The sequence below is a fragment of the Phodopus roborovskii genome, unplaced genomic scaffold (genome assembly GCF_943737965.1).
Source record: "Phodopus roborovskii unplaced genomic scaffold, PHOROB, whole genome shotgun sequence".
Taxonomy (NCBI): Eukaryota; Metazoa; Chordata; class Mammalia; order Rodentia; family Cricetidae; genus Phodopus; species Phodopus roborovskii.
The window spans coordinates 47,906,943-47,933,105 of NW_026126433.1; the positions used below are offsets into that span (position 1 = coordinate 47,906,943).

The 26,163-nt window shown below is 45.1% G+C and overlaps 1 protein-coding gene across 1 annotated transcript in view; it reads left to right on the top strand.

The window, feature by feature from the left end:
* The window catches only part of Kif26b (kinesin family member 26B), a 395,922-nt gene that overhangs the window by 77,892 nt on the left and 291,867 nt on the right, over positions 1–26,163 (top strand). The gene's annotated exons all lie outside the window — the stretch shown is intronic.

Genomic DNA, 26,163 nt, shown 5'->3' on the forward strand with positions numbered 1-26,163 from the left:
TTGGAACTTGAAACGTTTGCCACAGGTTCCTGTATAGAATGCTTGAACTTCAGCTAGTGCATTCTGTGGAAGGACTCGGAACTTTTAGGAGGTGAGGGCCAGCTGGCTGAAACAGACAACTAGGTGACTTTGAAGGGTTTAACTCCAGGGCCCTGGTTTATGCTTTTCTGTTGCCTCTGCCACTTTTTCCTGCTGCTATGGACTGAGCCCCTCTGTCTACTCCCCCCACAATGGACTGATTCCATGAAACATGAGCCAAAATATATCTTTCCTCTCTGAAGTAGTTTCTGCCAGTTGTTTTCCTCGTAGTGACATGAAAGTGACAGATGTAGTGGTTTACAGACAGAGGGAATGGTGTCTTTGTATCCAGTGGCTATTGGCATAGGTGGGCAAAATTGCTCAGAAATAAAACCTTTTCTTGAAATCACCATCTACTGATTGATCAAGTCGCTCGAGGGGTGTAATGAGATTGGATGTTTTCCCTTGAGTTTTAGATGAAGTTGGAGGATGAGCTTAAAGCACGGCTTCTGTCCCTGGAGTGGAAGACTGTCATTGAAGAAATTACTGGCAAGTTGTAGAAAAAAAAGCATTGTAGAGCCCTTCTATTGCCTCAGTCAATGTTTATTATTATTGTGATTTTCTACTTAGCAAGTGTATGGGCTTGAAAAAATGATCCAATAAACATTTATTAGTAGCTACTCTTTTCCTGATAGCAGAAAATTAGAAGGGACCAGATGCACCCACTTTAATTAATTGGCATAATCAGGAATGGTATGCAACATCAAGGGTGAAAATTACTAACTTAAATTGTGGCTTTGTGGCTCAAATGAATTTCTGTAGTCTTGAGGTCTTTGTTCCCCTTGAATAACTGCATAGTGAAGCTTCCATGCTTCTCTTTCCCATCCGTGGGATTTCCTTGCCCCGGCCCACCTCTCTCTTTCTCTCTCTTTCTCTCTCTCTCTCTCTCTCTCTTCCTGTGTGTGTGTGTTGCTGTTGTTGCTGTTGTTGTTTTAAGTAGGACAGTATTCAATTAAAATTTGTATGGTGTGATAAGCTCCAAATGGCAGTTATTTCTGCAGGAGAGTCGGGGGGATTATCCCCTGGGTTTTTCTTTGTTTATTTGAAAGATCTGCAAAAGAAGGAGGAACAACGAGAGATGTAATAAGAACCATGAGTGTTGGTCTCCCATGGACAGCAAGCAGTGCTGATGCAAGTTTTGGTCACAACCCTCTGCTTAGCTAAATGCCTCCTGGTCTTCCTGAGTGTCACACCTTTTCTCTGAGAAGCCTTCCCAAGTTGCCCCACCATCCTCCTTCCTCCAGCTCCCATAGACTGCCTTACCTGTCTTAGTCCTTCAGACAGGCTGTGTTAGAATTGCTCATATATTGCCTACATTGTAGTGATAGATCTGAGTTCACACCTGTAGCACTGGGTGTGGTCACAGGTGTGGACATGGTGGGGAAGGAAAGGGTTTGGGGTCGGAAGCCCTTCTGGTGGCAGAGGGCATGGGGGAGGAAGGCCTGACTCCTCGGAGCAGGAATGCTGCAGCAGTTACTAATTGCTTTCCTTGTAAGTTATTTACTAATAAACTCCATTTCAGTGTACTGGTCTGGTGAATCCATATATCCATGCCTTTACTACATTCTCCTTTACCTAGAGTCAAGGACTGTGCCTTGTATTTTTAGATCTCCAGCATCTAATACAGATCCCAGCATTCAGTTGAGCTTAGTGAAACCCTGAATGAGTGACTGAGGGAGTAAATACAAGTAGTGAGTCTTGTTAAATGGTGGGCTTCTGCACACCTTAGTCACTTCTGTACTCCTTGGCTTACCGGGAGTATCAGCTACCCATCGCTGTGTAACAAATACTCTACTACTACCTTAGAGTATCAGTGATTAGACATGCTTCCGCAGACTGGACAGCTCACTTAGCCACATTGTTCATCTGATTTCAACCTCATCAGCTTCTAGGGTAGTGGAGGGATAAGTGAACCAATTTGGCTTCAACTGGGTGGTCTCCCTTACCTTCCATGTGTTTTTTTCTTATTTTTCTAGGAGGCTAGCCTGGACTTGTAGGTATGTCGGGGCAGGGTTTTCAAAAACCAAGCAGAAGTATGTATGGTCTCTTGTGGCCCAAGCTCACACTAGCTCATTGCCACTTCTGCTCCATTTTGTCAGCTAAAGAAGCCACAAGGACAAACCTAGATTTAAAAGGAGGGAAGTAGACTCTGTTTCCTGAGGGGAGGCGCTACAGAGTCAGACGGCAAAGGGGCTAACACGGTTCTGCAAACCGTCGTTTCCAGCAGATTGAAAGTGCTCTAGAATGCCTGAGCTGTTTGAAAACAACAAATATCAGAGTTAGTCAGGAACCTGAAAAACCTTTCAAAGAAGGTAGATTCCATGCCATCCAGATCCTGGTGAGCCAGAGTCTCTTTCCCAGAGATAAATGAAGATCTGTGAAAAAGAGGAGATGCGGCCCAGTTTCCTTTAAATATCTTTCTGGGTTGTGCAGAGAATAGATTTAGAGGTAGGTGAGACTAGTTGTGAAGTCCCTTCAAGTCTCTACCATTAAAACCCAACCCTCTAGGAGGTTGGGTGAGGGAGACTGTAGTAGAACCCAGAAGAATCACACTAAAGCCATCAGTGCTGTCTTGGTGATATCTGTTCAGAGAGGCCATCAATGTGCTACTTCAAAGTTCTTCTGCACTGGTGGCCCACAGTGGCTTCTCAGCCCCAGAGCACATGGGACATGGGGAACCCAGGGTGCCCAAGACATTTGGGAGGGGAGAGGCCATCATTGCTAAGCTGCCTGGGTACAACTCACATTTGGACTTGGGCTGTCCTGCTGAGGAAGGGCCCTGTGCTGTGTTGTTGCATAAATCCCAGACAGGCCTTGGAAGTGGTTCTCTTGGGTGGGAGGTGCTGGTTCCTTCTGTGGTCAGGGATAGACACTTCACTCGCTATATCCTCTGCTTCTACGACCTGCTCCTCCCTGCAATGGGTGTTGCTTTCAAAAATGTAACTTGTCGAAACCTTTCAGGTAGGGTGCTTGTTTGTTCAGAGTGCTGCAAAGAGATTCTTTTTAGCTTCTGCTGCTGGGAGCATCTTTAAGGGTTAGTTTTCAAGCTTTGCTTGGGAATGACTGATGGATCAGGTGTGTGGAGCCAGCCAGGTATGTATCCACAAAGCATCTTCCTTCCTATTGCTGCCATCATTTCTCAGAGGGTCACAAAGGCAGTGTGGTCCCTGGCCAGCTTCTTCCTAATGTAAAATTCACATCTCTTTCTGGCCAACAGTTTATTAACACAACGGGTCAAGCACACCCAGACACTGGCTGGCTCCTGAGTTTCTACATCCGGGGTTCCTTGAAAGCCTGGACCTGCTTATCAGTTGTGTTCAATATTAGGTTACTTGCAGAATGGAGTCATTATCTTCAATGTTTAATAACTGTGCCACCAACATAATATAATCAAATCTGAGAAATGTAATTTAGAGAGGCTTTAGACTCAAGCCTTTTATGAGAGCGTTTTTTAATCTTTTATGATCTTGTCCCCAAGGCTGAGAAAAATCTTGTTTTCCCTCTGTCTTCTACTTGATTTGTCTTCTTTATTTTGCAGTTGATTTTCTTGTCTAGGTCCTGACTGACCTGTTTCATTGGTACCCGAACTGGAAGAGCAGACACGGCTGAGGCTACTGAGCTGTATTGCAGGAGTGAGTGGGCAGAGCAGCGGTTTGGTGCAGGGGCATTGGAGTTTTTCACAGTGAAGACTTCTTTTAGTCAGGAGAACAAGTGACTAGTGTGTACTCTTTGCTCTTGAGATAAATGAACAAAGTCCTCAGGACCAATGCCCAACTCTGGCAACCTCCGTATTTGTCCCAATGGAAGTCATCCTACAGCAGCTAGCTCCTTTGTAAGTGAAGGGGATACAGGGGAGGCTTGGCAATAAGGAGCCCCCCTCCCCATTTTCCTGCTTAGGAGCTTGTATGCAGTGTAGTTCATTCCTTCTGACATGTCTTCTTAGAAGCAGTCAGATGAATAAGTCTTTGACTTTTCATGATCGAACTCCGATTTCCCTTGGGCAGAGTCTCTTTGAGAAATAAGGCAGTCAGAATGTTTTAAGTTCTTCCTTTCAGGAACATAGACCATAATGGTGGCCCTGTTTTGTATCCTGAGGGGCTGTGGACAGGAAGTCTATGGCAAGGTTCATAAAACACTTGGAGTTTTCTCGGAGAAAGGAGCCATAGAAATGGAAGGCGTTCGTCTGTGTTGGAAACCTCCCACAGAGTCTCCAGGCTCTCATTTCAACCCAGGTCATAAAGGGAAAAGATCTGTTACAAGCCTCCTCCCCTCCCTTCTCCCCCTCTGTCTGTTACTCAGGGAAGAACCAAAGCTCAGAGCCCAAACCTAAGAGTCCTTTTAGCAACACCCTCTTTGAAGGCACAAGGTAGCTCCCCTCCTCTGAGTTCTGGGGTGACCCCTTCTTGTGTTTAATGGATCTATCTCTGACTTGCCCACCCACATCTGGAGTAGGGAGCAGAGACTTGGGGAGTTCAAGTAATGAAGGGTGGAGGCTAGCTTTTGAAAGAAATGTTGGTAATGAGGCCGGTGTAAGTTCCTCAGAGGCATGAGTTTTTGAAGGTTGTGATATTTTTGTAAGCGTGTTCTTATTTCCTTCAACTCGTGGAGAAAGATTGAAGAGAGTGGGAGCCCAAAGTAGAATGTAAATATTGAAGTGTAGATGTGTTAAAAACTGTGGTTTAGAATGGAAATTATCCCTTTCCAAATATCAACTACAATGTCATACATTCTAGGGAGATGTTTATACACACCATTGGTTTAACATTTTAAACTCTGAATTAATTAGACACGTAAAACAAATCGTTGATTCGGCCAGCTTCTTAATTGAGTTTTAACAAAACCAAACCAACAACTGCTGGAGTCAACTGGCCATTTATGTGCTAAAGGCCCAGGTTGGGGCAATGAAGTAAATGGCTCAGTGATAAACACTTATGGTCAGGCTTAAGGAAGATGCTAGGACCCTACAGTGGCTGCCTGGCTCCCAAAGAGCAAAACGAAATCACCGGCTTCATCTCTCATGCTCTCATCTCTCATTTTCAGTCATATTTGCCACCCATGTTGAAAAGTACATGAAAAAAAGTCTTGCTTTTGAACTCCAGAGAGACCCTATAGCAGGGGATGAGTGAGCCCCAGAGACAGTGTGAATATTAGACATGATCCTATTTGTTGTTTTTTCTTTGTTTGTGGAAACGTCGTTTCTCTGTGACTTTTCAAGTCATAAAAGAATATATTTGTTTACTTATTTTGTGTGTGGTGTGTGCAGGGGACAGACAACTCAAAGATGTCTGGTTTTCTCTTCCACCATGTGGATTTCAGGGATCAAACTCAAGTCATTAGGCTTGGTGGCATGCCTCTTTACCTGCAGGGCCATCTGGCCAGCCCTCTTTAACTTCAGTCAGGAAGACAGTTCCATCTAGTTTTGTCTGAAAAACTAGTTTTTATTTCACCATGAGAGAGCATGAAACTGTTTTGAAAGTTTAGAGCTGCCTGGAATAGCTTTGCCCAGGACTCAAAGTGTTCGAAGACTTCCCTGTCTTTCCCTGACTCATCTTTGTACCCCATGACTAGAATGGCTTTCACTCCCATGCAGATAGATTTCAAATGTTCAGAGTTTGGCTTTTTACTGGCATTGATTCTTTGGGTTGGGCTCTGTTTGCGGCTGGGACCTATCTGTAATGCTGTGAAAGAAACTGTTGGGTCCTGACCAGCTATGTCACCCTCCTCCCCCTACTCTCTGCCCTGGGCTGGGAAATGGAGCTGAGGTTCAGAGAACCAGGGGTCTTTGGAGATTTATATATTATATACATGATGTTCCTAGGAGCCAGGGTCTCATGTTAAAGTTGGGAAGACAGAAATGTCTGCTGTGTGTGGTAGTTGTGGTTAAAGAACATTAACTATGTTAGCACTACTGAACTGTGTGTTACAAAATGGTGATGTTGGCAGATTTTATGGTATGTATCTTTTTAGTCTTGCGTACAAACATCAGTTTACAGATAGAACATTGTCAGCTGTGTATATGAAAACCTCAGATGGATGGAAAAGCTCATCCTGGGAAAGCAGAGGAGGCCCCATGGTACTAACTGGGTCCAGAGGCATCTGGAACTGGACAGGTGTCCTCAGTTCTTCTGGTTGCTTCTCCGATGCTCAGAACAGTCCTGGCAAGGATGAACACTGGACCAGACTGGGGTGACTCTTTCACAGTCGGTTGGGTAGGGAGAAGCATTGTTCTCTTGGAGAAATGAGAACACACGTATTGGAAGGTTGCTTCTGCTCACTGTTCCCTACCATCCAGGAGGCCAGATGGCATTTTATGTGATTTTCACAACTGTGGTTTTGGATTGATTATAAAACCTGTTTGTGTTCCTCGCCCCCTGCCTTGCCTGCCTTGGAGCTTAGCTTTCATGCCCGTGGCACTGTGTGCATGGCCACCATGTCCTCTTTCCTTTCCTTTTTATTTCTGCAGCAGAGACAACACCACCACCATCAGTTCCTAATGCCTGCCCAGACACTAGCATAGGATAGCCCGGTTTTGCAGCAGATCTGATCCCGTGAATGGCATTGCTTTTGCACTTATATCCAGTTCTGAATCCCCCCCCCCAACTTAGGATCACCCACTTGATGCCTCTCAACAGGAATTCTGATGCTACACTGGATCTTCTTTCCCCATCTGGGGTCCCATCGTCAGATGAAATTTTCATAAGGAATCAAATTAATTTTATGTGAAATTCAAGAAAAACTTCATAAAGAAGGCTGTAATGAAAAGAAATATAGATCGGCTTTAAAAAGGACTTTCAAAATACTCTTTATATGAAAGGAACCTCCTTTGGGGGCTGGGGAGATACTTATTAAAGTGATTGCTGTGTGAGCATGAAGGCCCCAGTTCAATCCCCAGCATGGATGGAGGCAGATGGGCAGCTGGGTTGTGCAGCACCTGCCTGCAATCCCAGTGCTCAAGAGACAGGCAGATCCCTGAAGCTCACTGACCACCAAGCCTAGCCATATTGGTGAACTCTAGGTTCAGTGAGACCTTGTCTCAAAATAGGTGGACAATGATTGAGAAAGATCCCCAGTATTGATCTCTGCACATACATGGATCTGAACACACACACACACACACACACACACACTTACTTTCCCCTTCAGAACAACAACAAAAAATACTTGAGAGGATCTTGTGTATCCCAGGCTGACCTTGAAGTCGCTAAGTTGCTGATAATTTCCTTCTGATCCTTCTGCCTCTGCTGCCTGAGAGCTGGGGTAACAGAATGTACCAGCATACTTAGTTTACGCATGGCTGGGGACCAAAGCCAAGGCTTCCTACATGCTGAGAACATACTACATCAACTGAGTCACATCCTAGGCCTCTCTCAGTCTTCACAGGGGTTCTGTGGAGGAACTGAACAGCTTTATCACGGGGGAAGCAGAGGCTCACAGAGAGAAGTTAAGTAATAAGAGCAAGATAATGCCATATCTGAGACTGTATCTTCTGAATCCATATCCAGAAAAGTTATTGTCACCCCAGTATTCCTTCTGGAAAAAGACAATTCAATCTAGTGTGAACAGTTCCAGCATTAGCCATCATTTTGAGCAACACATAGGGCCATTGTCCTTCCCTAGATAAGTCACAGTGACCAATTAGGCTTTAAAAGCATCAACTTTACATTTTGTGCTTTAGTAACAGGGTCTTTATGTGGTCCTGTGTGTGCCTGCATGTGCACATTTGTGGGTGTATGTGAATATATGTGGGTGCGCGTGTACATAGTGTGTGGGTGTACATATGGAAGCCAGAGATCAATGTCAGGCAGTATTCTTCACATACCATTTACCACCTTTTTTTTTTAAAGATTTATTAATTTAATTACTTTTTGCATACGAGTGTTTGATCTATCAGTATGTATGCGTACTACTTGCAAGCCTGGTGCTGAGGAGGTAAGAAGAGGGTGTCAGATCCCCTAGGACTGGAGTTACAGTTGTGAGCCTTTTTGTGGGTTCTGGGAGCAGAATCTGGGTTCTCTGGAAGAGCAGCCAGTGCTCTTACCTGCAGAGCCATCTCTCTAGCCTACCTTGTTTTGTTTTGTTAGCTGGGTAGAATAGGCCAGTGAGCTCTAGGATCTGGCTGTCTGCCCAACCAGCACTGGTGTTGCAAATGCGAACCACTATGCAGGTTCCACATGGATTCTGGGGGTTGAACTCAGGTCCTCATGCTTGCACGGCAAAGACTTTACTGACAGTGCTGTTCACGTGGCTGCACATGGTACATCTTAATGAGCTGGCAACTGGAGGCAGAGGCCACGAGGAGAGACTGAGTCAGAGATTTGGTCTGAGTACTGGCATGCCTGCTCTGACCCTTAGAACTGGAGTCATGACTGACCCGGCGGTGAGCATGGAGGAGAGCATGGAGGAGAGCATATGTCACAAAGCTCATTTCTGTGAAGGTCCCAGAGACTTCCAGAAGACAGGGTGAAGATGCATTGTCCTGCATTCCTGGCCTGACTCATGAACGGGTGCGTTCTAATTGCCATTCTCTTTCTGCAGCTTTGCCCATTGTTCAGCATCACAGGGACTCAGCAACTGCTACTGGGACTTTGGAAGACCTTTGTCTGGTGCAAGTTCATTTGGTGAAGATTTCAGGCCAAACACCTCCCGATTCTGTTTTATTTTTTCCTTTACTTTTGGTTTTTGGGGTATATGTATGCAGGTGTGGTGTGTGTGTGTGTGTGTTGTATGCCCGTGTGAGTGTGAGGGTGGGCTCATCCCAGCTTGTGTGCCAGCAGAGGAGGACATGGAGTGCCCTGCTCTATTCTCTGCTTTGTTCCCTTCAGTCAGGGTTTCTCACTGAAGTCGTTGAATTGCTGGGCTAGTGATCCCCAGCAATCCTCCTGTCTCTGACCCCCAACCCCCCCCAGTGCTGGGGTTGTGGGGCACTTGGCCATAACCAGCATTTTCTGTGGGTGCTGGTATCTAAACTCATGCTTGCCTAGCAAGCACTCTTACCATTTCGGCATCTCTCTCTCCAACCTCTACTTTTCAAGGAGGGTTTTCTTCTCTTTCATTCTTGGTCTTCTGCCAGGCACCTACCAGCCTTCCATTGGAAGAGTTTCACCTGAAATTAAATCGCTTTGACATGCCCACGGGGATGGCTGCGCGGTGGCCTCTCCATGTTGCTCTGGGCTGCGCCCTGCTGCCCGTTATGCAGTGCACACAGAGTGGAGGCTAGCTCCCTAGCTCAGCTGCTCTGGGTTTTTTGCAATGATCTCTCCTGGAACTGAGCTCCAGCATGGATCATTCTGTTTCCTGTTGGAATCAATTTTCTGTCCAACTTTCATTTCCTATTGTGCATTCCTCTGGGGTCAGCACGGCTTTGTCAGACAAAAGCGGGGCTTTCTCTCTGGGAGATGTTCCTGGCTTCCCTTCAGCTGTGTATTTGTCTAAGCAGCAGCCAGGCATGCACAGTATGACCACCCAGCCGCTCTGGCTGTCCTGCCTGGTTGTGCTCCAGGGTTTGATCCAGCAGAGTCTTTGGACGTGGCCCAGAGTCCCAGGTTGCTGTCTCTTGCCCTGCATCTTAACTCATAGGCACTTTTCACATGTCAGCTGGCCTCTCTTCTCCCCAGACAGCATCTGAGTGCTCTTCTGCAGAGGTAAAATATCACATCATTGATACTGTCTCTGTTGTTTACTGCTCAAACAGACTTGGCTGAAGACTCAGCCTGTAGGTGAACCACAAAAACTAAATCAGACTGCAGAGAAATCCCTATCTGTTCTCTGACTTCTGGTGTCTAATTATTTTCCTATAAGTGTTAAGATTGTGACTGCCACATCTTTCCACAATGCTGAGCTCTGCAAACACAGACTTTCCATCTCTTGTACCAAGGAGAATCATCCCAGTCACTGTATCCCCTGTCCACATATGTAAACAGTATTTTCCAGTATAGGAAATTTTGTTAATTTTGTTTTTCAGAACATGGAGGACAGTGTGGCAGTAGAGATGGATCATGGTCATCACAGGATGTGGTAGCTTGAATGTCATTGGTCCCCATAATCTCATAGGGACTGGCACTTCTAGGAGGTGTAGCTTTGTTGGAGTGAGCATATTATGGCCTTGTTAGAGGAAGTGTGGCACTGTTGGGGCAGGCTTTGAGGATTCCTATGCCTAGGATATCCCCCAGTGTTACAGTTGCCTGCAAGATGTAAGACTCTCAGCTGTCCCTCCAGCACCACATCTGCCTGCGTGTTGCCATGCTCCCTGCCATGATGACAATGGACTGAACCTCTGAAACTGTGAGCCACCCCAGTTAAATGTTTTCATTGATAAGAGTTGCTGTGGTCATGGTGTCTCCTCATGGTATGTGAATAAGACACAGGATGAATAAGAAGACATTCTGTGTCCTAGACTAATTTCTTCTAACACACTGAGCAAGCACACTGATAGACTTGAATTCTCTTAACTGGAGAAATAAAAGGTCCTGACATTGAATTTTAGTATATCAACTTACATTAACTTATATAATCTTAGCAAAATTTATTTGGACTTGTTGATTGCTTGCAACTGGATAATTCTTGCTTGCATACCCAAAGTACTGTGAGGAGGATATGGCCTTTGCTAAAACTGAAGCTAGAAGAAACTTCTCCTTTACAGAAAACAATAATGAAATGGATCTACTGACACTGGGGTCACACAGTACCCTCTGTCCTCTTTACCAAATCCCTGGGCATTTAAAATTGTTGCATGCTCATGTATCAAGACACCATAGGAAATAGGACATTGTGGAGGGCCTCAGACAGGTAAAGTCCTCTCTCCTAGCAAATGTGATGCTTTTTCAGTCAATGTCTGCTAGAAAGTCTACAAATCTGCTGCTTCTTCCTTCGAATGAGGACCCTGGGGGTGGGGTGGGGTGGGGTGGGGTGGGGAACCGAGCAGAGCAGCAAGGTCACCTTGCAGACACAGGAGGTTGCATGTTTCACTGTTGCTGAACCGTCATCTCTGGTGCTGTGACAACATATCCTAATTAAAAACAGTTTGGGAGAGGAAGGGGTTCTGGTTCAAGTTATAGTTGATCACTGAGGGGAAGCTGAGGCAGGAATTCACATCATCTTCACGGTTGAGAGCAGAGAGAAACGATGCATCCATGCTCCCCATTTGCTCCTTATACTCAGTCGGCATTCTTCATTCTTACACAGTTCAGTGCTACTCACATTCAAGGGTAGTAGGGTGGCTTACCATCTCAAATAACAATAAAGACAGTTTCCCAGAGATATTCCTGTAGGACAACCTAACTAGATCATTTCTCAATTGACACTTTTTTTCCAGGTGACTCTGGGTTGTGTCAGGTTGATAGTTAAAACAAACCAGCACAACTGCCTTTTGAAGTGAGGCAAAACATAACAGGTCTGATGTGATTTCAGTTCTATTCGCTCATCAGGACACAGAGCTAGGTGTTGACACATTCCCACTGGAAAGCTGTAACCACAGAAGCTCCAAAACGCATGCGCACATGTGCGCTCACACAGTACACATGCATGTGAGTTTGTGTATAAGTCTGAGGTTGACATCTGGAGTCTTGCTCGGTTAGTCTCCACGTTATTCGTTGAGGCAGGGTCTCTCAGTTGAACCCAGTGCTTTTGGACATGGCTAGTCTTGATAGCCAGCTTGCTCCAGGATCCCCTATCTCCAGTCTCCCAAGTGTCAGGATTAGAGTGAGGCTACCGTGCCCACCGAGCTTTTATGTAGATTCTGAGGATCCAAACTCTGGTCTTCAAGCTTGCTGCTTGCACAGCAAATGTTTTAATGGCTGAGTTATCTTCCTACTTCAATGTCTAACATTTTGAAAGGAAAATCACCACTTTGCTACACCCAGTTCCTTACTCTTACCATCTACTGTTGGTTGAGACTGCCCTGTCCGATATGGCCAACAACTTGCTGGTTACTAAGCCAACCACAAATTAATAATCTCTTTTGTGGGCTTTCATGGGTTTAAAAAAATCATCTTAATACTATGGGCTCTATTTCCACTCTGTGAAAAGCTTCCTTTGTCTATCTATCCTTCATAGTTCTGTGGTGAGCCTCCGATGAAATGGTACAGCCACGTCAGCACTCTGAACCGCTCGAGTGGACGCCCTATGAATTATGAACGCTGACTGCTGTTGCTTTCTGAGGCATGGCGCTTTCTCATGTTTATGCCCTCTGCCTTTTTTCATGTTGGCTTTAGCCCTTCCTTTCCTTGAACACAGATGCCTCTCATGAGTCTCCTCTTCGGCTCTCTTTTCTCTTAAATTCTGCCTATTGTGGCTTAGCTATTGAGCAGACTTACAGGTGCGGCTCCAGAGCCTGTCACCAGCATGGGCCACTGCCAAGGTGTGCAGGACATCTGCTTTGTGTTCACAAGGCCACATGTTTTTTCACGTTTCCAAGGAGAGTTGTATAATTGCCCTTGGTTTTACATCCTGCCTCTCTTCGCTCACCCTTCCCCTCATGCCAGGTGGCTTTGGAGTAATTATGAGCAGTTTTGACTCCCTACTGGGCAGAAGTTCTGATGGGAGACACTTAGTTTTCTTTCATGGAGTGTGCGCATGTGGAGCTCAGCTGTTTCTGTGGCTTAAATGATCGCTTAGTCCCTGCACAGAAATGGCCTTCTTCTGACCATCAACTGAGCCAGCTCCTCTGGAAAGTAGCATCACACAATGCTACAAACATGTCCTGTGATGTCCCCGGTATAAATTTAATCTGAAAGTCTATCTGCTGATGAGTAACTAAACAAAATGTGGCACACAATGGAATATTATTTGGCAATAAAAAGAAATTACATGCGAGTTCATTCATAAAACATGTTTGGTAAGGGAGGGAAGCCAGGCACAAAACGGTGGATATATGATTCCTGTTGTATAGACTTTAGAAGAGTCCAATCTATAGGCATGAAGATTAGTGGTTGTTGGGCAGATTTGGGAACAGCTGGTTCATGGATCTGGAGTTTCTTGTAGGGAAAATGAAAATGCTCTAAAACCGATGATGGTTGCACAGCTCTATAAACCTAGTAAAACATGTGGAAATGTACACCTTAGGTGGGTGACTTGTACAGATGTTAGTTACGTCTCAATGAAGGTTTCACAGTGTGGAAGGTGCTGTGTCAGAGCTCTAAGTCTCCTCATTGCCTTTGAAATACAAGACTGAGAGGTCTTCCTCTCCCTTCCAAGGTCTTTTGTTTGTATAGGACTTCCCTCTGCTTCATCTGAACGGTCGTCAACCTTGGGCACCACTCACATGTCACACCCTGGCCTCTACCTCCTGGCTTCATCCGCTCCCTCTGGACAGGAGCTCCCTCCTCCATCTCTCCCAGCGCTTTCATGACTGCATTATGCTGTCTTTATCATTGTACTTATTGTTTTATTTATCTGTGTGGGACTGAGGGCTCATCAAGGCCAGGGAGCTTGCTTGGCTGTGTTAGCATCCTACACAGCACCTGGTCTGGCCTACCTGATGAGTACACAATAAGTTTCTGTCACCTGACAGGGTGACTGGATTGGATTTGATTAGGGATGATCCCAGGCATGACACTGCCTTTACTGGCCTCCTTCACAGGGGTCACTAGAAAGCAATTAAGGAGCAAATGTATAAAGACATTATATATATATTTTTTAAACTCTCAAAACCTCACAGGGTATTATCATCTGTAACCGTGGTAACTATTCAAATTAGTGTCAATTAACTTCTGGCAGCACCCTTCAGATTTCTTATCTTTGACATTAGTTTGTCAGGATGAGGTAATGTGCTTTCTCTAGGTACAGTTTTCTTTGGAGAGATTGGCAGTGTTTCCTGGTTGTAAACAAAACTGTCACACACAGGACCACGACAAAGAAGGATGAGGAGGCCAGAAGTCTGTGCAAACACTTGAATGCCTTTCAGCCATGAGGAGCTGCAGTCTGACAAGTAAATTAGCTCCCCACTCCCCTGCTCTGTAGATCTGCCAATGAACCAATGAAGGGGGCCAGGGAAGCTTTGTCATTAATACTGAGCCCCTGCAGTCTAGCTTAGTTCAGGTCAAAGTTCATCTTCAGTAGAAATTTTTGACTCAAGCTGAATTTTTTCCTTAGTTAAAAATATTTTTAAATGAGAATTTCATGTGTGAACACTATGTTTACACAATCCCCTGCCCTCCCTCCAGTTACCCTTGTACCTCCATCCCGGCAGCTGGTGTCCCATATTTGCCGCTTGCTCGGGCAATCTTTCTGCCTCCTTTCTGGATGTCCCCTGACCTTCCAGGGTAGGGTTTATGATATCGATGTAACAGTTGGGACTGGGCACCCTGCAGTCTGTTGTTCTCTGCATTTTGACCAGTTGTGACTTTGTCTCTGTCCTATGCTGCTGCTGCTTACTGGAAAAAAACAAAAACCAAACCAAACAAAAAAGCCACACCTATCTCTGGGAATAAGGGGAAGTATTTAGAATACAATTAGAAATGATACTGGCTTAGCGAAATAGCAGCAGAAGATTCTCTTGAATTCTTTAAGTAAGCATATTAATAAGATTAAAAATATTTAGATGTAGGGGATGATGTAAACACCACACCTACTTCCCACATCAAATACTGTCTTTCCCCCACCTGTTTAGATCTTCCTTCCTTCCTTCCTTCCTTTCAAACATCCCAAAGGCAGTATATTGAAACATCTCCTTCCTCCAAACCCTGTCTGTCCCACCCTGCTTCTGAAAGTGACCCTTAGCTTCTTCCAGGAATCTCTAACTGGTTAGTCTGTGAGCTCAGCTACGAGGCAGGTGCTGACCCCTGAGTCTGTGCTCACTGCCGAACCACCCATCCGACTTGTCTGCGTTGTTCAGAGTCCAGCCTGAAGCCCATTGCATGGAAATCTTTACCTAGTCTACTTAAATCAGCTCCCAGGAGGGGGAAGCAGCGTAGACATGGAAGACTGTCGGTTTGTCTCCACATTCCTGACATTCTGGGAAGGAGGGGTGGAAGGCTGTGTGGTCTCCTTGAAATATACACATCTGGTGACACTAAGGGCAATTTTGACATGCTAAGTATTGTGCAGATAGCAGACTCATAAAATGCGGATCAATCCAATGGCAGTTTGGAAGGAAATGACAAGGAAGAGAGGGGTGGATGGAAGATAAGATCTTGAGACCCAGGCAGATACTCTGGTTGGTTCTGGAAATTCCCTAGAGGCTCAGATCCTAGCTTTGTGCTTCTGAAGGGAGGTGAGCCCTTTAACAGGTGGGGCCCAGAGAGGGCCCCTGTGGACAATACTCTGAAAGGGTGCTGGGGGGCAGTGGTCTCTGGGTTCTTCTTGGTTGCCATGAGGGGAATAGCATGCTTTCACTATGATGTGTAGCTTTATTCACTGTATGGCCCAAAGCCACAGGAACAATCAGTCATGAGCTGAGACTTCCAAAACTGTGAGCCAGTGTAAGCCTTTGATTTGAAGTTGGCTATGCTTCAAGGTATTTTGGTTACAGGAATGGAGACTTGACCAAGAGTGCTCAAATGTTTTATTTACAAATAACCCTGCTTCATTAAAATATAAACTTGAGCTCTTTCTGTGTGTGTGTGTGTGTGTGTGTGTGTGTGTGTGTGTGCACATGTGTGCATGAGAATACATATGTACAAATGTCTGAAAAGGCCAGGACAGTATGTTGGATTCCTTGCAGCTACATTGTAGGAAATTGTAAGCTGCTCCATGTGGGTGTTAGGATCTGGACTCCAGTCCTCTGCAAGACAGTGTACACTCTTAACTGCTGAGCCATTTCTCTAGTCCCAGATCTCCTCCTCCTTACCTGTGCCGTCCTTCCTAATATTGGTTTCCAGGAGAACTCTAATACAAATATTCTATATGCAAAAAGGATGTGAGTCATAGGTACTGCTAATAAAACTAGTTTATCTTCCCAGAGGCAAATGTTTAGGTTCAAAGGTATTCTAATTGTTGCCTTTGAGACTGGGAGGCCTTTGCAGGGCTCTTAACCCATTATCCTTAAGTAATCCTAACACACCAATGGTTATAGTCACTTTACACACAGTAGCTGACTTAAACCTCATAACTTCAGGCACAGAAGTTAGCAACCAGCCTTGTTTAAGGTCACATAATTAGCAAATGATGTGATGTTTTCAAGACTTAAATCTGAATAAATAAAGGCGATCACCCATTGATTGTTATGGTGAAGAAGCAGGGCAGGGATCCATCTTGGAGATAATCTAGGCATAGCTTTCTTTTGTACTGAATGTTTCTCTCTGGTGGGTGTCGGGTGTGTGTGTGTGGGGGGTGTTTTGTGTGTGTGTGTGTGTGTGTGTGTTTATGAGTGGTGACAGGTATGTGTGAGGTGGATGCTGTTTTTATGTCACAGGCAGGTCATGACTGACCCAAAATGATGGGGAGCAAATTCACAGGAAGGAGAATATCTATCTGCAGGAGCCTCTGAGATGTGTGAGAATCCATGGCTGGGGAAACTGCCTGCAGTGTGGTTGCAAATAAACTGCTTATTTTCTCACAGCCTGTTGCAATTTACAAAGCACTCTCCTGGCGGCATGCATAGCTTGCAAGTATCAGAGCAGGGACTGAAGCCTCAGTTGTCTGACACTCCACTCTGGCTTCCCTCACTGCCCCTCCCTTTTATACCAGTTCCGTATGCACCCACTGAGCAGTTGTCTAAATACCATCATGCAGCCAGAGAGGGAGACAAGAACTGGAGTCTGGGGGCATGCAGGGATTCTTAGAGAGCTTTGCAGCAGCTTGGAGTCACCCTTGCCCAACCCCCGAACTGTCCTGTGGATACCCCACTCCCCTCAGTCCAGTCTCTGCTAAGCTCATATGACATGGAGTGGGTCTGGAGGTTCTCATGATGACAGTGTGACGATGTGTGCTTAATAAAGCCATTAGTGCTGCTTAAACTGGCAACCCTGTGGCATCCTCACAGGCAGCTCTGTGGGTGTTAATCTCCCCTGCCATGTTGGAGAATCACCCTAAGGCAGAATCAACTAAGCTGTATCGACACTGGGTTAGAGATGTATTACGTTTGGATTAAAGGTCTCCTAGGGAGGTGGTGGTAGATAATTTGGTCCATAGAGCCTAGACTCTACATGGCAGGCCTGCCTGAGGGCAGGAGGTGGCTATCTTGGAAATAGTGGGAGCTAGAACTTTGGAATTCCATTCAACTACTTCCTGGGTTGTTGCTTCCTGTCAGGTAAATATTGCTTACCCATTTTAGGATTAAAATGACAAGATGGAACTTGTACCAAGGATGCAACTGATGGCCTGTGTCAGCTGGTTGGAGTTAAAAAATATATTTTAATTTGTTTAGCTCTCTGGGGAAATTATCTGAGCCTGTGTGTGCTAATCAACTTTCACAGGAGCTTTCAAGGAACCTGAAATGAGTCAAGCAACAAAATGAGATTTTTAATCTACATAAATACAAAAATCTTTTGCCCCCCTCCTGCCTTTGAGAGGGAGATTAAAAAATTCTAATTCATTCCTCCCTCCTGCCCTCAGAACTCTGCCATTAGCAGCTATTGTAAAATGATCATGTGGATAGTATTCAAATCTTTCATGTTTCCCTCTTTTTGGGGGGTAATTTTATATCGGAAGGTCAGGAGCTGTGGCAAGTATTATACACACTGCCACCCCCATCCCCATAGGAGAAAGTAGGTCTTGCATGGTTGGTGGGATTTGCTCAAGTGCATGTGACTGAGGGGTTGCAGTCACTTTTTGCAGGAACTGGTTCAACACTGTTCATCCTCTAGCTGCCTTAAAGGAGTTCAAGGCCAGGCGGATTTATGTTGCCACCTCTCTTATCAGTTAGGAAAAACCAGGTTCAATTATGGCAGCCTATTTATGCCAAGTCCTTAAGGGGTCTAACGACTCCGTGGGGGATGTTACCTTTAGGAGGCAGAGGAGGATCAGAGTGATGTTGACTTTTAGATACTTCAGCCCCCAAAGACAAGATCCACAGCTTGTTACACCTTGGGCCTGGTTGAGGTGCATGGCTCTGCACTGGTGTTGTGAAACCATGTGTGTGTCCAGAGAGAGGAAATCCACAACCAGGTGACTGTAAGCCACAGCAAACACATTGCCAAGGCCTGGGCTTTAGAGCAGGCTTCTCTTGGGACAGTTGTCTGTGCCACAGATCCCTGGGATGTCAAGATCAATCACTCTGAAAGGTTTCTCGGTGTTCACAGACAACCTCAGATAAGAAACTCACATTGCAGTTCCTGTTTTTCTGACCAAGTCTTCTAGAATCCTCTGCTCCTGGTCCCCTAGAAACAGAACTCTTTATGGTGAAGTCACACAGATCTTTATTCCACACTGGGCATAGGCATAGGCATAGAGGCAGGGGCGCAGAGGCAGGGTCAGAGGCGCAGAGAGGCACAGAGAGAGGTGGAGGCAGAGAGGCTGAGGCGAGGCCAGAGAGGGAGGCAGAGGCATCTCCCTGAGTTTGAGGTCAGCCTAGTCTAAATAGTGAGTTCCAGGCCAGCCAGAGCTGTATAGTGAGATGTTGTCTCAAAAGAACAAAACACTCCTACAAAAACCAGAAACACAGCTCTTGACAGAAGTGAGGAGTCCTGACTTGTCTTTCCCCAGCCTCTTCTTTACCTCAGCACATTACCCAAATTAGTTTCTCTTCCTCCTTTCTGCTCTGCCAAGGGTACTAACTCATCAGTGCAATCTTAGTCTCTCTCTTCCCCTCAGTTTCCTTTCAGTGTACCCTCAACCTTTAGGAATTTTCTTCCCCACCCACTTCCTTCAGTTTAACATTTATTCTGTATTTTACTTCTATTTCCTTATTTCTCTTAATTGTGTAGTTCTGGGGATGTATTCAAGGCAAGTGCTCTAGCTTTTGTGTGTGTGTGTGTGTGTGTGTGTGTGTGTGTGTTCCGGTGCGCATGTGCACATATGAATGGGAGCCAGAGGTCAATATCATCATGTGGTTTCCTTGATCACTATATTCTTTTGGGGGGGCAGGTTTTTTTTCCATACCTGACGCTCATATTGATTGGTTAGACTGATGGCTGGATGGCTGATGAGCTCTGGGACCTTCCTGTCCTGTCCCTATCTCCAGTTTTGGGATTATAGATGTGCCCTGGCTTTTCTTTATGTGAGTGCTGGGAATCCATACTCAGGCCCGCATGTTTGTTCAGCAGACACTGACGACTGTGCCATGTCCACAGTATGCCCCCTGGTTGGTTAGCAAATGATGAAGATACATCTGTAGGTGGGTGTAGGGTTGAACATATTTTCTGAAGGGCTTTTCTCTTCTTCAGAAAGCAAAATCAGGCAGATTTATAATAGCACGCATGATTAATTTTCTTAGAAGTGAAAATTGTAACAAGTATTCTATAGCTTTAAATAGAAACATAGAAGAGTGTTAACTGATTTTAGTAAGGCAACATAAAATCCATGCATTTGATAAAGTCATTGTGCAAGAATACAGATGAATACTATTGCCTTTAAAAGTATATTAAACAAGACATGAAAGTAGGCAAGTTCCCATTAAATACATGAACATTTTAAAATAAAAAGTTTCTCCCCATATCAGTTGAAGAAGGAAAATTATAATTTTAGTCATTATTCATACTTATTAAACAAATTTTAAGGATTGAAAAATGTTTAAGTCTGGGCTGGGGATGTCAGTGGTGAATGCATAGCTGGCATTTGTAAGGCTCTGAGCTCCATTTCCAGCAAGGCAAAAAACAAAAATACAGTACGTGAATGCTTAGCTCTCGCCAGTTAGAAGGTCTGTGTACAGTGCAGTTTGCTTCTGTACAATTTGCATATGATTTAACTTCACATCTGCTAACACCTGTTGAATTGATTCTAGTCTGGATTCCAGTGTTTCTTCTTCTTACAGAATTCTCTTTGCTTCTTCCAACCTTTCATTGTATGCATTTGGGTGTGCACATGCAGGGGTGCAGCATTTGTATGTGTGGATGCACAGGTGTGTGTGTGTGTGTGTGTGTGTGTGTGTGTGTGTATGGGGCTGGCCTGTTCAGCTATAGTGCTGGCCTGCATGCCCAGACCGCCTCCTGTGCTGCCTCCTGTGCTGGGATCATGCAGCAAAGTGCCTGTTTTTTTGCGGGGGTGTTGGGGATTGAACTCAGCTCCTCCTCCTGTGTGTGTGGCAAGCACTTCACCCTCTGAGCCATTTTCTCAGTCCCTCCTTCCAACATTTCTTAAACTGCTTCCTTGGGGTAGGCTGATGAAAATATTTTGATAAGCTATTAATACCATTAAGGGAGAAGAAGAGGAATATCTCGGCTTCTCACTTGCTACCAAGCCTAATGACCTGAGTTCTATCTCTAGAACCCACATCATGGAAAAGAGGACCAACTCTCACAGATCGTCCTCTGGTCTCCACATGTATGTTGTGGCACTCATGTCCCCAACAGACAAACCACATAATAAAAGTTTAAGAAATCATTAAGTGGTTGTTAGCTATGGGCATGATGTCATCAGAGCATCTTTTAAATTCTGGAGTTTTTCCCTGATTCCTTCTGTCTCTTCTGTTATCTCTGGCATCTCACTGGCTCCCTGCAGTGACTACAGCATCGTCTACAGCCTGAGACTCTTGGCCTTACCCTGTAGTGGAGATGATCCAGGCAGCAGGTGCTAGGCAGACCGTGCCATGCACCGGAACTACCCAGCTTGGTCCTCATCTGAGTCACCATCAGGCTAGTAACTGCCGTCAGAGTGCAAGCTTCTTCCTGGTCATCTTGGTGGCCCCTGTTTTAGGACATCCTTCCACCTCCTCTGATTGAATGGCATTTTCCTTCCTGGGTTAAACCTCCTCCTTTGTGCCAGTCAGAGCCTGTTTACTCTAGCCAACTCCTGGGTTTTGTCATGGAATGCATGATTATGTATCCTATCCCTCTTTGGGGTTAAGGAAGAGCAATCAATGACTGCTCTTACCTGTAAGATCTTACCCTCAACACAGGAACACCTTAGTAAGGGTCGTTTAGCTGATAAATGTATGGGCAAATGGGTGAAGGGGCTGAGGAAGCTTAGTGCTGGACCAGTGTGAGATGACAAGTCTCTCTTCTGCCCTAGCTGGGCTGTGAGCTTTGGATAAGATACCACAGTCTCCTGCTCCTCAGTGTCAGTGCTGACCTGGGTGGTGGCCTCATCAGAAGTGGGAGAAATGTCTTATACATTCAGTCATTTTCCATTTATCTTTTAAGGTTTGGATTTACTTAGTTCATGGTAAAATGCCCGGAAGTTCCTGGGTTATGTGTCTGCCATCCCCACTAGCTATTATCTAAGGGATGTAGAGTTCCAGTTTGAGATGAGTGTTCCAGCATCAGACGGTGGTGATGTCTGTTCAGCATGGAAATGTATTTGGCACCACTGAAATACATACTTAAAAACAGTCAAAATGGCCAATTTTGTGTATGTATTACCACAATAAAAACAGATTAACTCTAAAAATGTAAACAGAATACTAGCTGAATTAAGCTCTCAAAATATGCCAATAAGCTACATAGCACAGTGTCACCTCACTGGCCTCAGCCTACTCCATGCCCCAGGCTAGGACAGCTGCTGAGACCCAGTAGCATTCTGGTTCCCTGGGCACTGCTTATTGAGATGGGAAGTGAGACTAGTATTAGCTCCTTCAATGAGTTAGTGATCTCGGGTCTATTCTTTGAACTGTCTTTGGTCCCTTTTGTTACCTTTTTCCTCTTACAGAAATTGCTTTAAGAAATAATTCCAATCTTTTTTTTTTTTTTTTTGCCTGCATTTATAAAGCAAAACTCAACTCTCCCCTTCATTCTACCCCAAGCTTTGAAATAGCTAGACATGTATTGATTGGCTGGGGCAGCTCCCTCTTCACACCAATACTCCACCTCCTCTGCTTTGGGTGTAATACTGAATAAATATGATCCAAAGCATGGTTCGAAAGGGGTGTTGACTAAAACTAAAAGCCTCTATCACCAGCCCTTCCTGGAAACCAAGAGGTCTGAGTTTCTCTGTTTCCTTGTGTGTTTCCTTTAAGAAGGGGCTCTGGCGGCCAGTGATGGATGTTCCAGTCAGGAGCACATATTGGAGCTGTTGGCGGTGATCTACGATTCATGCATTTCAGGGCTGACTTGGATTTTCTGTCCTCCCCATCTAGAATTTTGTGGCTGTGTTGTTTTATGCCTTGATGTTCAACAAGAGAAAAATGAATCTAGAAACATGCTTAGAAATGGACACACCAGGCTCAATTCTACCTTATTAAAAGCCCTGAAGAGCTAGACCTTAATTTTCTGGTCTATAATAAGGAGAGTGGCACTGAGGATCCTGCCTGCTGTAGAGACTCTGAGATTCTATCTAACAAATAGCAGTATTAACGGGATCTAAAATCCCTTACATTATTTCCTGCCTGACAAGGCCTGAGGGCTGGTTGTCTGTGGGTTTTCACTGGGCTGCTGCTGCTGTCCCCCAGGGTTGATTGATCTGTTCTTAGCTTGAGGCCAAGCTGAGAGGGAGGCAGTTTGTTTTGGGCACTGCTGAGGAAAACAGACTAATCACATACATCTTGAGGAGTGAGGTAGATCCAGAAGAAGCCAAAGGAGCCTCTGCTTTTTAGAGGAGTATGGAGGAAGAAGGACCTGGAAGCTTGGCCACTGAAGGAATTTAGTTTCTTCATTTGTCCAGAGTAAGACCTCATCATGACTGTTCTGGGAGCATCCCCCAGTCTCTGGTGCAGACTGGGGATCTGTTTAGGGCAGCTGTACTGGGCAGGACCATCTGGTTCAGAAACATCGGATTTCATCTTTCTTGGTAACTTTCAGATGAATTTAATTCAGGCCTAATCTAAGAAGACTTTGTAAACTAGAATGGCTGGTTTCCTGGGAAACTTGTGAGCTCTCGGATGTCTTTTCTATTGCATGTCACACTGAACCAGGCTGGGGCTGTATCAGACCTCTCTCTAGAGGTGTCTTTCCCTACTAGTTCCCTACCATCTGCCAGCTCAGATGGTCTCTGTCTCCAGGATTAAGAACTTTGGGCAGGTCTGAGAGGTCCCTGGGTATTAAGATTTAACTCAGGGCCAGATCAGCAAATATTTATTGAGTACACACAAAAGATAGGACATGAATCATTAATCAACACTGGCACTTGTCATTGGCTAGGGGAAAGGCAATATAATGAATGACTGGCAAATACAGGTGTGAATTCCACTTAGTGTTGCCCCCCCCCCAAGGAAGGGAACAGGAATGGTAGAGTTTAATTAGTATCAATGAGAGTATTCCTCAGGGAGCTTGACTAAACACCCTGTGGTGTCTCCAGGGGTTCTGCACCCGGAGAATTGAACAGCCTGATGGACTTCTGAGCTTCCTAGCCTCTGCAGGTGGTACACCAGGGCTGCAATTATCCCAGGCTGAGGGATACTGGGATGCTGTTTTCTAGCTCTGGTTCCGTGAGGAGGCAGCAGGGGAGTTCCTGTGACTCCTCAGGGTCATTAGGTCAAGTCAGAGAAGCAGCAAGGATGAGTTTGGAAGCGCCTGGCATATGCATTAGAGTCCTAGGGTGAAAACTGTGTAAACGATACATAACTTAATTCCCCTGCCTGTTGTGTGTCTGTCATCCCTGGGATTTCCCAGGGCGGAAGAGGTCAACATGAGCTAGTGTGAGGAGACCTAGCCAAGCAAGGTAAAGAATTTCTCAGTAAGGAGGAATTAGCCTGGACCAAGGTTGAGGAGAAAAACGTTGAGGAGAAAAACAATGGTTTGTGTTTTCCTCCAAGAAGGAGGGAGAGGCTTTTGTAAGCTGTGAGCAGAAAGAATGAAGGACTGTCTTGGTCATGGCTCTCTTGGGACTATGTAGGAACCGTTATCTTTCTTCCTTGTTAGTTAGTGGCTTTGGCTTAGGGGGAAATCTAAGATTCCCAAAGCATCAAGCAATGGGCAAAAGCATTGGAGACTTAACAGACTGGGGAGGGACGTGCTATAAGATGTAAGTCATAGGGCTGGAGAGATGGCTCAAGGGTTAAGAGCACTGACTGTTCTTCCAGAGGATCTGGGTTCAATTCCCAACACCCACATGACAATTCATAATTGCATGCAACTCCAGTTTCAGGGGATCTGGCATCCGAACACATACATGCAGACAAAACATCAGTAAACATAAAATAAAAATAAAGTTAAAATAAGATGTAAGTCGCTGTCTTGAAGAGGGAGAACACATTCTGAGGCATGGGAAGGTTTGGGGCAGAGTCAGAAGGCATGGGAAGGCAGAGTCAGAAGACAGCAGAGGCCCACTCTCTTCCTGAGAGGGAACTCATGTGCAAAGGTCCAGAAAGAAAAGATCAGTTGGCAGGAAGTTGCAACTGTGGTGTTGACTCTCCAAATCCCGGTGCCAAGGATCTAATCCAGCCAGGTTACCACTACCATTCATTTCCCTTAAGTTATGACCCCTGTGAAATCACTGAAAGCATAACCCTGAGCAAACATCATCAAACCTTTATAAGAACAACCACTTACTCACTTGGCCTCCTGGGACATGAGTCCTCGTTCATTCATCTGCCGGACTCTCCAACTTTGAGATGTTTCATAGCTGTCATCGTTTAGTTTAGTATAAATAACAGCATGCAGAAGAGCGGGCGCAGTGTGGCATTCTGCCGGGCTACATCTTGCTCAGCATTGCTCATGCAGTCTCCTGCCACTGGCCACATGCCAAGCCTGACAAACAGCCATGAAAGTGACTTGTCACAAAGTGATTTTTAAAAATTACCATTGCAGTTACTCCATTACTACATCTTCCATGCTTGGCAAAATTAATTGTCACAGTAAATGCTTCTTCTTTTTGTAATCAAAAGAAAATATTGGTGGAATGTTTTCCTGTCCCTGGATTATACAGAGTATCCAGGGCTGTCTGAGCTCTGTTTCATGAATCTTTATCTTACAGAGTTTCTGTCCTTCCTGGAAAAATGTATCTACAAATCGCCGGGAATGAACCTTGCTGAGAATGCCAGGCTATTTTCCAGAGGTTTTGTTTGTGTGAGTGCTGTGTCTCATTACTTATAGATAAAGGGCTGGGTCGTTTCTATAGTGGGGCTGGAGAAGAAAAGTGCAGCCCTGTGGCCTGCAGAATGTGTGCATGGAAGCGTTTGAGGGTTAGAGCCATGAGTGAGCCCACGGAGCTTTCCTGTGGTAGCTCATGTGTGGGGCCCTCAACAGACTGGGAAAGACACAGCATGGTAGAAACATTCAACACAGCATCCCTGGCCACAGAAGCTGATGCTATGGGTTCCAGCCTTGTGTACATCAATCAGCATTATTTGGGAATTCACTATAACCAGTGGGAGTTATCAGAATCCTCTACATTATAAGGGGAACCAAGAAAGTAAGTTAAGACTTCATCTTACTCAAATCCAGCACAAGAACAACTCAAACATACACCTCCTGTGGAAGATGAAGACCGATCAGCACAACAGTTTTGTGTGTGTTTGAAGGAGCTTAGATTCGCATCAGTGCGGGGAAGAGGCTGCAGTGAGCAACTGAATGGCCAGGGAACAAAGAACGCATGTAGTAGCTGATGAGTAATGCAGACACCACTTGCTTGGTATTTAGTTATTGAAATTTCTGTTGTTAGGCTGGTAGACGCTTATGATGATCAGAAACTCCTAACGTGACAAAAGTGATCATAAACATTTTAAACTTCTGTAATTTTGTTTGGTTTTTCGAGACAAGGTTTCTCTATATTGTTTTTGGAGCCTGACCTGGAACTTGCTCTGTAGATCAGACTGGCCTTGAACTTAAAGAGATCCACCTGCCTCTGCCTCTGCCTCTTGAGTGCTGGGACTAAATGCCCGGCTTACTAGAGCCCGGATCAGATAACCAAGATAACCAGATAATCAGATAACCAAGGATCAGATAACCAAGGATTCACTGACGGCTGATGTTCCCTCTTGCTCATGTATCGAATATGGCTTAAGAACCATTTCATCTGTTTCTGATTACAGCAGCATGAACTTTGGGTCAGCACAGAGAATATTTGCACAGCTTGCTGTGTATCAGTCAGGCAGAGTGTGTGCACATAATACAGGTCATGGTGGAGGTTTGCTAACCATCGTTGCTGCTGCAGGCTTGAGCAGTAGTTCCTATGTCTTAG